At 38.8% G+C, this 12,879-nt stretch overlaps 1 protein-coding gene across 4 annotated transcripts in view; it reads right to left on the bottom strand.

Moving 5' to 3' along the window:
• Window positions 1-12,879, bottom strand: part of Tbl1xr1 (transducin beta like 1 X-linked receptor 1) — a 178,314-nt gene that overhangs the window by 80,241 nt on the left and 85,194 nt on the right. For 2 of the 4 annotated variants that reach the window (XM_023699085.1, XM_023699084.1), the window contains exon 3: window positions 3,358-3,469. The exons of the other annotated variants lie outside the window; for them this stretch is intronic. The gene's annotated coding sequence lies outside the window, so the exon portion shown is untranslated. The remainder of the gene's footprint in view (window positions 1-3,357; window positions 3,470-12,879) is intronic. 4 annotated transcript variants of the gene reach the window in all.

Raw genomic sequence — 12,879 nt, 5'->3', positions numbered from 1 at the left:
AAGCAAGCGCTTTAAGCCACTGAGCTATCTGGCTTGCCCTCAAATATAGTTTTAAAATTTGTAAATCATAAAACGTAGCACTTATGCTGCAGCATGTAAAAGCTATTCAAGCCGTAAGTCATATACCAGTTTGCCTTGCTTAAAATAAAGCCATTATCGCCAACCTCTTTATTTAGATTATCATTATAGGAAGATTACAGTTGTATACTTTTAAATCTTTGATTTAATTAACTTGATCCCTACCAAGTAACACATAGATAGGTGGGCAGCTAGGAAGATATTCTGATAGCTGATAAGCTAATCGGAGATATCCAAAGCCTTCAAACTACTTACACACAAGTGTTATTAAGTGTCTCTAATTTCAATGGTAGGATCTTGTCCAAGAAACGTATCCAGCATTCACAGGGGCTGAGCATCTGTGCCACTGGGTATTGTGAAATTTTAAACTTTGATATCAAGGCTACTTAAATGATATAAAACAAGATAAAAAATGAAAATACAAAAATTGTTACTCTCAGGGCCAGCAAGATAGCTCAGCAGACTAAGTGCATAGGTAACTTCAGGTTCAGGGTGCAATCCCCTGCTGTGCCGGTGCCACCCCTGGGCGCACTGAGCCAGCCGTCAATACCAAGCATGGTGGCACACCACTGTCATTCCAGCTCTGGGGAGGCTGAAAACAGGAGGAGCACTACAAGTTCAAGCTGTGCAGTGAGACTCTGTACCAAATACATAAAACAAGAAAAAAAAAATGTAAATTTTTCTTAAATAAAAGATTTTATAAACCAGGTGTGGTGGTACATGCCTGTAATCCCAGCAATTGGGAGTCACAGGCAGGAGGATCTGTGCAAGTTGAAGGCCAGCCTGGGCTACAAAGTGAGCTCAAGGCTAGCCTGAACTGCATAGCAAGACCCTATCTCAAAAAAGACAAAAAAAAAAAAAAAAAGAAAGAAAGAAAGATTTTATAAGTTATTGCTCTTTAACAACAGTGCTCACTGTAACAACAGTGTAAGTGAAAGCTGGAAATGTTATAAAAATTCAAAGACAACAAGCATAGAAGGTAGAGGGCCAGGGATATAGCTCTTTGCCATAAGCACCTGCCTGGAAAGCTCAATGGTCCCAAATTTGATCCCCAGTACCGCAAAAATACATACATACATACATACATACATACATACATACATACAATGGCAGGTTGTTGTGCTGGTTAATTTTAAGGGTTATCTAGATTAGATTACACTAAGTACTGCTCAGTCATTACTTTTGGGTATTATCTGTAAGTATATTTCTAGAAGTGACTAGCAGTATCAACCTATGTGAGTACACAAAAAAATTTATTCATTCTCTTTCCTCTTGCTTTGACACAGTCATGTTATTAGCTTCTCTGACTACTCTCTTATTGACAGTTTATCATGGGATTTGCAACCCCCTATCACCTCACTTATTTCCCACAGCAGAACTCCTCTCACAGACTAATCAATGCTTTCAATGATCAAGTAAGTGCCTTAGAATGATCCTCTTTCATATACAAATTACACTGTGTTGCTTGAAAAACCACATTAATGTAAAGGTGAAAATGAAACCTATAAATCATATAATATGAGAACTTTAAAGGGACTTCCAGGAAGATGGTGGTGTGGTAAGCAGCAGAGAAAGAGCCTCTCTGACTGTGCTGTCACACACTGGCATATAGCAACAAGAGGAAGAGAAAGAGGAGCGAAGTGGTCCCCTGGACCCAGGAAGGACCTGAAGCAAGAATTGAAGCCTACAGGGAATGCAAACAGAGAAACTTCAATAAAGGAGGAAGCAGTGGGCAGAGCCTTCTCCCTGAGTCAGGACTCACTGCAGGGAGGGGCAGTTCACCCCTGCAGGCACACAGTGACTGCTCAGAACACCAGGGGCCTCCATGGAGAGGTATAGCAGTGGAGGGGAGTGGTGCGCGACAAGGACTGCACTAGCTGAGGGTGAGTGCAGAGGGCTGTCATCCTGCACAGGAGGGGACTGGCCGGGAGCTCTCTTGGAGAGGGGGACAACTGGCTCAGAACTCAGAACGGCTGGGTCTGCCTAGCAGCTCCCAGCTGAGGTCAAGCCCACAGAAGGTGCATTGACTGCTGTAGGCTGAAAGGATCTGACCTTAGCCCCTTCAGCCAAAACACAGCCTGAACTTCAGGGGAAATAAAAGTGCAGGCTCTCTGAGACAATCTACTGTCCCGCCATCAGGCTAATGCTGGCCTGCTAATGAAGCTCTGGACTCTTGTCTCTACACACTGCCTACCAGGGACAGCAAAGACCCTGGATGTGGGCCGTCATCTTCTTTTTTCTCTCTCATTTTTGGGTTTTTTAAAAAAATCTTTTATTTATTTGGTACAGGGTCTCACTACCCAACTTGGACTCATATTGATCCTCCTGTCTCAGCCTCAGCACAGCATGTGGTGCTGGGGAATGAACCCGGGTCCTTGCACTTGCCATGGCAGGCACTTAAACCACTGAGCTATCTGTGCGGTCCTGTTACTGATGTTGTGGTTTTGTTGTTTTCTCTTTGATCTTGTTTTTATGGAAGTGTAAATGGGTTTCCTAGCCTCTTCCTGATTGTGGTTCTAGTCTGTTCTTCCCTTTTATTTCTTCCTTTTCTTCCCTCTAGTCTTCTGTACGTTTCCTACAGTTAGTGTGAACTCCCTTGTCCTCCTTCATTGCTTCTAATTTCCTCTTCTACCTCTCTATTTTCTCCTTATCCCATTTTAAATTTGAAACCCTGAGGGCAAAATTGACATACTAAGGATTTACACACCGCAAATAATGTTGATTGGTTTTAGATTGCTATATAACCACAAATCTAGTTCATACAGTTCAAGGTGACAAATTAATGATTACCTCTGTTTGCCATTTTCTAGACTGTGTTTGATGCTACTGTTACTGCTGTTGGTACAACTTTAGTGACACAATTGGCTTAGCTGTTCTTCCTGATATTCTAAGACTGAAACTGAGTAAGAGTTACAGAAAATACTGTGGTACAGTGTCAAAGAACCAGGTGCTGGGCCAGCAGGCAGTAACTTTTCATTACCAACAAATCGAAGAGGTAGACTGAGAACTAGTCACTTCCTAAGGGTTCTACACAGACAAAACCTAGGACCTCATTCACACTAGCTTGGAGGTACTCTCCACTGAACTGTACACCCAGCTCATATCCGAAACCTTAAATAAAAAATTTAGGCATCCAAAAACCAAGAAATTAGAAGACATATGGATTAAAATAGATACTGTATTTAAAAAAGGAAAATGAATGTTAGGAATGATTAAGAGTAGTTGATGATATCAGCAAATCACTTTTGTGTGATAATTTAATTTTTAAAAAAAGCTCACCCTGTATATGAAGTTGCTGAATTCCAAGACAAACACCAAGCAGCATGATGCGAAAGAGTCCTGGACTGAGTCAGGCGGCCTCTGTTCTAGCCTAAGGCTTCAGTTTCCTCATCTGTAAAATGAGGGTACTGAATTAGATGCATTAGTCCTCTGTTATCCATTGTTTCTCTGCACACTTATCCATAGTTCCCTCTGCACAGTTTAAGTTTCACTACAGTCCAAAACTATGAAATGGAAAAATTACAGAAGAATTCATCGATTTCAGTAACTTTTACTACAGTATACTACAATTGTTCTCTTTTTTAATTTGTTGCTGTTAATATTGCACATTTACAAGCTAAATATTTTCAAGATATATTTGCATAGGGAAAACACTGTAACTAGTGTTGTTATTACCCAACGTTCGGGAAACACTGGAGTCTTTGAATGTAGTATACCCATGGATAAAGGGAAACCTGACCTATACTGAGTGATTCTAAGATTTAAAAGTATTTTTAGTAACTATAAAGTATAACCATAAACACTGGAAACAACAGGAGGGATGAAAACAATTTCCAATTTATAAAAGGGATACAAAATTTGAAACTGCAAAAAGTAACTGCTTTGTAATTTTTAACTGATAAAACATTTTTAGGGGCATAATAGCCTTAATAACATTATTATCTAGACACAAATAATAACTAACCCTATTATGAGCTAAAGACATTCACTTTGGTCAGACAGAATACGCAAGTACTATGAATCCACAGCAAGGAGAAACACCTTTGGACTGTTATTTAAATGATTTAAGTACCTCATAACTACCCCCAGTTAAGAAACTTGATTTAAAAATAAAATTAGAAAAAATAAAAAGTGATTACAGACTATCCAGAGAGGTATTTAATGCTAATATGCAATAAAACAATAATCCCAGTTTATGGCTGAAACCCTTTGATGTTGATGACTATTTTCTCCTTATACTTTTTCATTTCAAAAAATAGAATATGGCTTTTCCTTACGACAAGGCTAACTGAAAACAGTAAAAACAAAAATGCTTACTGGAGTGGAGAGGACACAAGGAAACTTTTTATCTTTAAGTATTTTTGTGCTTAGGTTTTCTATATCAAAAAAAAATCAAGCTTCTGGTGTAACAAATGACTCCAGTTTGTCAAGAACTGGTAGTTCTGGGCCGGGGAGATGGCTCAGTGGAATAAGTGCTTCCCTGGCAAGCACAAGGGCCTGAGTTCAATCCTCACCAAAAAAAAAAAAGTAGTTTTCAAACTACAATCTCCTAAATGTAATTAACTTGTTTAATTCTCCAGGTGCTATCAAACTTAGTGACTAGTTTTAAGTAAAAAAATTAACTAATGTTCTACTTTGTATTTATTTACTTGTTAAGTTGATGCTAAAGTTACCTACTATACTTACAACTCTAGCAATCCGACAAACAATAAATCTAATTCCACTATTACAAATCTGCCAAAGAACTTATTCAGAGTATCTTTTAGAAGTTGTAAAGATATAATGAAACATTCAATGAAACAAAGACAATTTTGAAAAGTATGTTCAACGAAATTACCTAAAGTGATTTGAAAATAATTTGGCATATACAATTCCATTTCTCAGTCATTTCAGTATTCAACTTGGTGTTACATGCTGTCACAATACTTATAATTATTAATAAAATTTTTCTCTGGTTAGTAAAAACAAAGGCAAAAACAAAGCAAACATGAGAATAAAATTTGTTCTTGGCTAATCTCAAACAGTTTGTCATGGGCTGGTGAGATAGCTCAGTGGTCTAAAACTCCTGCTTAGGCAAGCTCAGGCAGGCACAGGGGACTGTGGTTCAATCCCCAGCACCACATAACAGGCCAACCCAGCCCTCAGGATAGGCTTAAGCAAGCAAAAAAAAAAGAAAAAAGGAAAAAAAAAAAAAAAAAAGGTTGTCATGGCCAAGTGATCCTGAGAGAGCAATTAAAAAAAAAAAAAAAACTCATTTATATGGACTATATTACCGATTTTAATTTGGTAGTGTAATTTATAATCCTAGCAAGCTTACTGAAGAACATATATAGTGTCAAATAACAGAAATTTACATTAGGGCTCAATTTTGATCAGGAGCTGTTTTCTGCAGTTTTCTCCATTTACCTTAACTCCTTTGTCATTTCTTCAGAGACCCAAACATTAAGATAATTTTAAAAGTACTATCTTTAGGCAATATGATTGCAATATGAAACAGTTCCCACTAAAATCAAAGAATGACTGAAAAACTGTCTTGGTGAAGATATTCCCTGTAGGAAAGCATTAGTATGAAGAACAATAGGTAAGAAAGGAATTTATTAACTAACTAGATGGCATGTTTGTAAAATCCATGTGCTTTGTCCCCGCCACTTTCCAGGTGAGGGTGGACAGACTGGGGCCCCCCCATGCTGCACAAGCGCTCTGCAACCAGGCTACATGCTCAGCTCCCCAACTAACTGTATCCATAGGGAGTAAGCACACATTTGTCATTCTTTGTTCTATTCCCAAATCAGTATACAGCATAATTTTCTGAAATACAAAACTACTTCATTTAGATATAAATAATACAGAATTCTTGGGACAATATAAATAGTGAGAGTTGAGCACAACATACTACATTTACTTTGAAAAGTTTGTAACATCTAGAAACAGTGGTTATTTTGTTAATTACTATAATACATTTGGAGAAATGAAAAGACCACCAAAAAAAAGTCTATTAAGGTTTGTGTCTAGATGCCCCCCGAAGCCTCATGGTTGCAGTCATGGGGTAGGCTTCCAGAGTTTTTGATTGGCTTGTGGTCCAATGCTAGGATCACAGGTGTGATTTCTATACCCACCCTGGGACAGGTAGCTTGCATACAGTATAAGCAAGGGGAAAAGGCTTGCTCTCTGGCACTCCTCCCTTTTTGCTTTTGTAGCTTTTGCTGTCGTCTGCCACAAACTGGTACCCTTTGTCCTGTGCCACTCTGCCTTAGAGCCAGGTGATTATGGGCAAACAGACTTTGTAATTCTCATCCAAGTCTGGAAAGTTTATACTTGTACTCCCATAGATAAATTATTGGAATCCCATCAAATTTAATCTACCACTGTCAATACAACCCACCTTGTAAATAAAGACACAACAACACATGGGTAAACAAGGAGGTCCTGAGTCTGGAACACAAGTCCTTGACCCAGCACTGAACCTGGGTTTTATCTGTTCATGAAGACTGGAGTGGCTTGAGGATGACTAAGTGTGAGAGTGGTGCTAAGAACAGGAGTATCCTGAGCTGGGGTAGGTAGGAAATCACCTCAGCAATAAACACACAGCAAGAAGGATACACAGGAAGAGTAATCTGCATAGCACAACTGAGATAGTATCTGTTTTCAGGTTCGTGCTTCACCTCTGATGTGTCATCTTTCAAACCCTAAAAATTCACAGCCTCTTATCTAGAGGCTGGATCCCAGACAACAGCTTGGAACGCTGGTTCTTCATCTCATCCCTACCTAGCTCACAAGGAAGGAAATAAACGGGGTCTGGGAAAACACTGCCTGTCTCCTCCAAGACTACACATCGGGACATCAGCTAGATCTTTATACACTATTTTGCACTAATTAAAGGCATTTAAAAAAAAAAAAAGTCCTCCTAGCCAGCTCCGTACATATCTATACATTAAAAGGAGGGTCAGGTTTAGCCAAAATGGAGACTATTACTTCTGTTTCAAGGAGAGTCACCCAGGTGTCCTCCACCATTATGGACTGAAATATCCACAAACTGTAAACTAAATGAAGCTTTCCTTTCTGAATTCTGGGCATCCGGTATTTCTCTCAGCAATTAGACAAAAGTAACCAAGACAAAGTCCAAATCTAAATTATTTTTGGATGCTAAAAAGAAAAGCCCTTAAAATATCAATTTGATATTTGAAAGTCCAGTCTACCAAAATTGCTTTTTTAAGAATAAACATCAAAATTGCTTATTACAGCAATGTACTTGAATAGCACTATGTTTAAACCATGAAATAACCCTGAAGAGCAACCATCTGGTTTTTACCACAAAACTCACTAGTAAATAAAATCTAGTGTTTCCTACTGGCTAACAACTTCAGCATAAAACCTCATACTGCATTTCCTTCTTAAAAAATGATAATAGAGGAGCACCAATATGGCAGAGTGGTAAGCAACAGAGAAAGAGCCTCTCTGATTGTGCTGTCACACACTGGCATATAGCAACAAGAGGAAGAGAAGGTGGAGCGAAGTGGTCCCCTGGACCCAGGAAGGACCTGAAGCAAGAATTGAAGCCTACAGGGAATGCAAACAGAGAAACTTCAATAAAGGAGGAAGCAGTGGGCAGAGCCTTCTCCCTGAGTCAGGACTCACTGCAGGGAGGGGCAGTTCACCCCTGCAGGCACACAGTGACTGCTCAGAACACCAGGGGCCTCCATGGAGAGGTACAGCAGTGGAGGGGAGTGGTGCGCGACAAGGACTGCACTAGCTGAGGGTGAGTGCAGAGGGCTGTCATCCTGCACAGGAGGGCACTGGCTGGGAGCCCTCTTGGAGAAGGGGACAACTGGCTCAGAACTCAGAACGGCTGGGTCTATCTAGCAGCTCCCAGCTGAGGTCAAGCCCACAGAAGGTGCACTGACTGTCATAGGCTGAATGGTACAGGCTTGCAGAGAGCCTCCACTATCCCACCAAAAAACTCCTGCTGACTTGCAGGGATGTATCAGCACAGACCAGGACTCTTGTCTGCACACACTCCCTACCAGTGACAGCAAAGACACCCTTGGAAGTGTTTTTTTCTCTTCTCTCTCTCTTATTTGTTAATTATTGTTGTGGTTGTGTTTTTGGCTTTTGTTTTCTGGATTTTGCCTCTTTCAATTGTTGGTCCTGTTTTTATATGATCATGAATGTGGTCACCATCCTCCTCCTGACTGTGGTTCTGTTCTGTTCTGTTCTGTTCTGTTCCATTTATTCTTTCTTTCCCTCCAGTCCTCTCCACCAATTTCTCAGAGTTTGTGATCTCCCTTTGTTCTCTAGCCTTACTTCTAAGCTCTTACACTTCTTGCACTTCTCTATTTTTATCCTAGCCTACTTTAAATTTTAACTGCTATGGGTAAAATTCACATAATAAGGACCTATATACTACATATAATTTTCTGGTTTTAGAAAATTGCTATATAACCATAAATCTAGTTGATATAAGTAAAGGTGGCAAATTCATGGTTATCTCAGCTTATCATTTTCTAGGCTGTTTTTGATGCTATTGTCATTGTTGATGGTACATGAAAATACCTCCAGGAGGTAGTAATTTCTTAAGGGTTCTAAATACCAGAAATACAGCAAGCCACCATAGGTAACTTTTTTAAAAATATTTATTTATTTATTTATTTTGGGGGGGCTCAGCCCACCAGGGGGCAGGGCTGGCTGGCATGTGGTGCTGGGGGATTGAACCATGGTCCCCGTGTTTTGCTTAGCTTAGCTTGTTCTAAGTAGGTGCTTTAGAGCACTGAGCCATCTCACCAGCCCCCACCATTGGTAATTTACAAGCATCACCTGAGGAATTAAACTAAAAAAAAGAAGTACAAGAAAAAGAACAAGAATAAGAAAAGGAAAATGAACAAAAAGAGAAGACATTTAGAGAAGATACAACCCCAGATATCTAGTTCTCTAAAGGAAAATCCTGGGGACAATGAGAAGGGACAATTCAAAAGCCACTCACCTGGCCTCTCTGAAGTGGCAACAACAAAACAACTGAATGAGGTTCTAGAAAAAATTCAAACCAGAAATAATTTGAGATGGTTTTCATGATGAAAATCGTGCACAGTGACTCTAATGTAGATATAGGCCAAAAAGCACAGGAACTTAAGGAAATTATGGAAGCCATGAATGCTAAGCATAGGGAAAAAAAGGTGGAATCCATAAAGCAGACATTCAGAAAAATAAAAATTCCCCTGTAAATATTCACAGGAGATTAAGCCAAAGGGAGAACAGGATCTCAGATATAGAAAACAGGCTTAAAGTTAGTGATCATAAAAACAAAAATTTCTTAAAACTAGCAAACAATAAGAAATCAATGTAGCCGCTGATAGATGAGGCCAAGAATAGCCTGTTCACAGACTTCATGGCAGAAACTTTCCCTGGTAGAAAAAAATAATTTGATACATAGATAAGTGAGGCATACAGAACTCCAATTAGCTATTATCAAAAATAATCTACAGTCAGGCCTATCATATTCCAGAAACTCAAAACAAAATTAGAATCTTAAAAGCTGCTAACAAAAAGAAACAAATCACACCTACAAAGGAAGCCCAGCAGAATCACAGCTGACTTCTCAACCCAAACTCTCAAGTCAAAGAGAGCTTGGAGCGGAATTATTTCAAGTTCTAAAAGAAAGCAATCTTCAATCTAGATTGTTATATGCCATAAAACTACTTTTCAAAACTGATGAAGTAATATACTTCCTTCACAAAGAACTACTGAGAAAATCTATGACCCCAAAACCACTGCTATAAAATGTCTGCAGACATGCTAGAAAAATATAACACGGACTACAACTCTATGAATCCCAACAGAATGCATCTACTGAGCGAGGCAAACAGAGGAAGGGGTAAAGAGGGGGAATAAACAGGAATCACATGACAAGGATAAGTGAGCATGTATCAGTTATACCCATCAGTGTTAAAGGCCTCAATTCATTAATCAAAAGACACAGACTGCCAGAAAGGATCAAGACGCAAGATCCAACAATATGTTTGCATGTAAGAACTTCAAGGAATTCAAAAAGAAATAAACAGACTGAAAATCAAAAGATAGAAAACAACACTCCATGTGACAGGAACCCAGAAAAAAGCAGGGGCAGATATCCAACTTGCAGATAATATGAATTTCAAATCAAGACGAAAGAGATAAAATTACTACATCCAAAGGGAACCACCCAAGAGGAACAGATAACAATCATACATACATATGCAGAAAATACCACTGCAACCAACTACATAAAACGAATATTAACAGGAATGAAAAATCTAGTAAGCATTAATACAATTGCATTGGGGGATCCCAATACCCCACTGTCACCAAAAAAGAGATCAACCAAACAAAAAGTATTCAACAATGAAATACTAGAACTGCATCAAAGTTTTAAACAAATGCACTTAGTACTGTCTACAGACATCAGGATACCCATTCTTCTCAGCTGTGCAGGGGGACATTCTCCAAAGCAGACCACAGGGGCGGTGAGATAGCTCAAGAGACTAAACACTTGCTTAGGTAAGCTCAGGGGCCAGGGTTCAATCCCTGGCAATGCATGCTGTGCTGGCCCTGGCCCTGGCCCTGCCTCCAGGTGCACGCCTGTAATCCCAGCACTAGGGAAGCAATAAACAGGAAGATCACTATGAGTTTGAGGTGTAATGAGACCCTGCAAAAGAAAAGACAAGAGAAAAAGAAAAAAAAAAAGAGCCACCGTTAGGGCTGGCCAGATAGATCAGTGGACTAAAGCACCTGCTTAAGCAGTGAGCTGCAGCCAGGGTTCGATTCCCTATGTGCCATACTGGCCCTGTCCCCAGGGCACGCTGAGACACAATTGAGAGTAGGTATGGTAGTGTGTACCTGTAATCCCCGAGCTTGGGAGGCTAAAAACAGAGTCTGATCTGTGTAGTGAGAGCCCGTAGATGCTATACTAAATACATAAAATAATAAAATAAACTATGTATGTGCACACAACATGCAACAGAATTGAAATAGTCCCATGAATATTATCAAACCATACTGCAATGAAATTCGAAAGCAATGGGAAAAGAAACCACAAGAAGTTCATGAACACAGAGAAATGAAGTAGCACCCTCTTGAATAACCAGTAGATCACAGATGAAATTTAAAGAAGAAATTTGACAGTTTCTACAATTTAATGATAACAATACAACCTATAGGAACTTATGGAACACAATGAAAGCAATCCTAAGAGGAAAATTCGGGTCAGGGATATAGATCAGTGGCATAAGCATCTGCCTGGCAAGTTCAAGGTCCTAAGTTCGATCCCCTAAAAAGTAAAAGAAAGAAAGAAAATAAATAAATACCTAAAAGGAAAATTTACAGCAGTGAATACCTAAATCAGGCTAAGCCAAAAGTTCATACCTGGGAGGAAATTACAAACATCATAGCAGAAATTAACACACTGGAGACTTAAAGAAAAGGGGGGGGGGGACCCAATGAATCAAAGATTTACATCTTTGAAATATTAAGTAAAATTGACAAACCTTATCAAATCTTATCAAAAAAAGTAAAGTGTTACGGTTTGTGTCTAGATGTTCCCCTCAAAGCCTGACACAAGCATGGGACAGGCTTCTAGACCTTTTGACTGACTCATGATCCAACACTGGGATTATAGGTGAATGCTACACCCACCCAAGGGTGGGTAGCCTACATACGTTATACAGGAGGGAAAGAGGCTTGCTCTGGGATACTCTTCCCTTTTGTTCTTGTTATTTTGCCTTTTTCTGCTATTGTGAACTGTTACCCTCTGCCATGTGCACTGGAGCCAGCTGATTACTATTTTTCATAATATAAATCTTACTGATAATTTGATAAACCTCCACAAAAACTGTGAGTTAAATAAATCTTTCCTTCCCTAACTTACGTATTAAGTATTTTGTGTCAGCAATAAGAGAAAAGTAATCAAGACAAAATGGAAAGACTGAAATCCATGTAATTAAGAATGAAAGGGGGGGGGAAGGGTAAAATCATAACAGACCCTTTAGAAATTTAGCAGGTTATGTATACCTACTTTGAAAACTTGTATTCTAATAAGATGAAAAATAGATGAATTGGATAGATTGCTAGATACATATGAATTAACACAGCCGGATCAAGAAGATATAAAAATCCCAAATAAACTGATTATTGATCATTGAAATCAAAGATGTAATTTAAAACCCAAAAACAAAGAAAAGTCCAGGCCCTGAAAGATTCACTGCTGAATTCTACAAGAAATTTAAAGACTACCTAACACCACAACTTCCTTAGTCTTTAATGAAATTTAAAAGGAAAAAAAATACTCCCAAATTAATTCCTGGAAGTATTACCCTGATTCCAAAACAGGAAAAACGACCCAACTAAATGAGAATTAAACAAAAAAGATAGTAAAAATAAAATTTTAAAAAAGAATTATAAGACAATCTCACTCATTAGTGATTACAGATTACACATAGGTATAAAAATCCCCAATAAGATACTGGTAAACAGAATGCATTAAATTATCAATAAGATTATATACTATAAAAAAGTAGGACTTACCCCAGGTATGCAGTAATTGTTCAGCATATGTAAATCAAAAGTGTAATACCATATTAACAGAGCCAAAAACAAAAGTTCTATGATCCTCTAAAGAGATGGATAAGCTTTTGACAAAATCATGTACCCATTCCTGATTTAAAAAAAAAAAGACCACGGCTTTTTCGCAACGGGTTTGCCGCGAGAGCACAGGCGTAGTGAAGGCCACCACTAAATTGAAGCCAACATGGGAAAGGAAAAGACCCACATTAATAT

The sequence above is a fragment of the Octodon degus genome, unplaced genomic scaffold (genome assembly GCF_000260255.1).
Source record: "Octodon degus isolate 3935 unplaced genomic scaffold, OctDeg1.0 scaffold00110, whole genome shotgun sequence".
NCBI classification, from domain to species: Eukaryota; Metazoa; Chordata; class Mammalia; order Rodentia; family Octodontidae; genus Octodon; species Octodon degus.
Note: the sequence above shows the minus strand (reverse complement) of the source record. Positions and strands in the feature narration are given on the sequence as shown.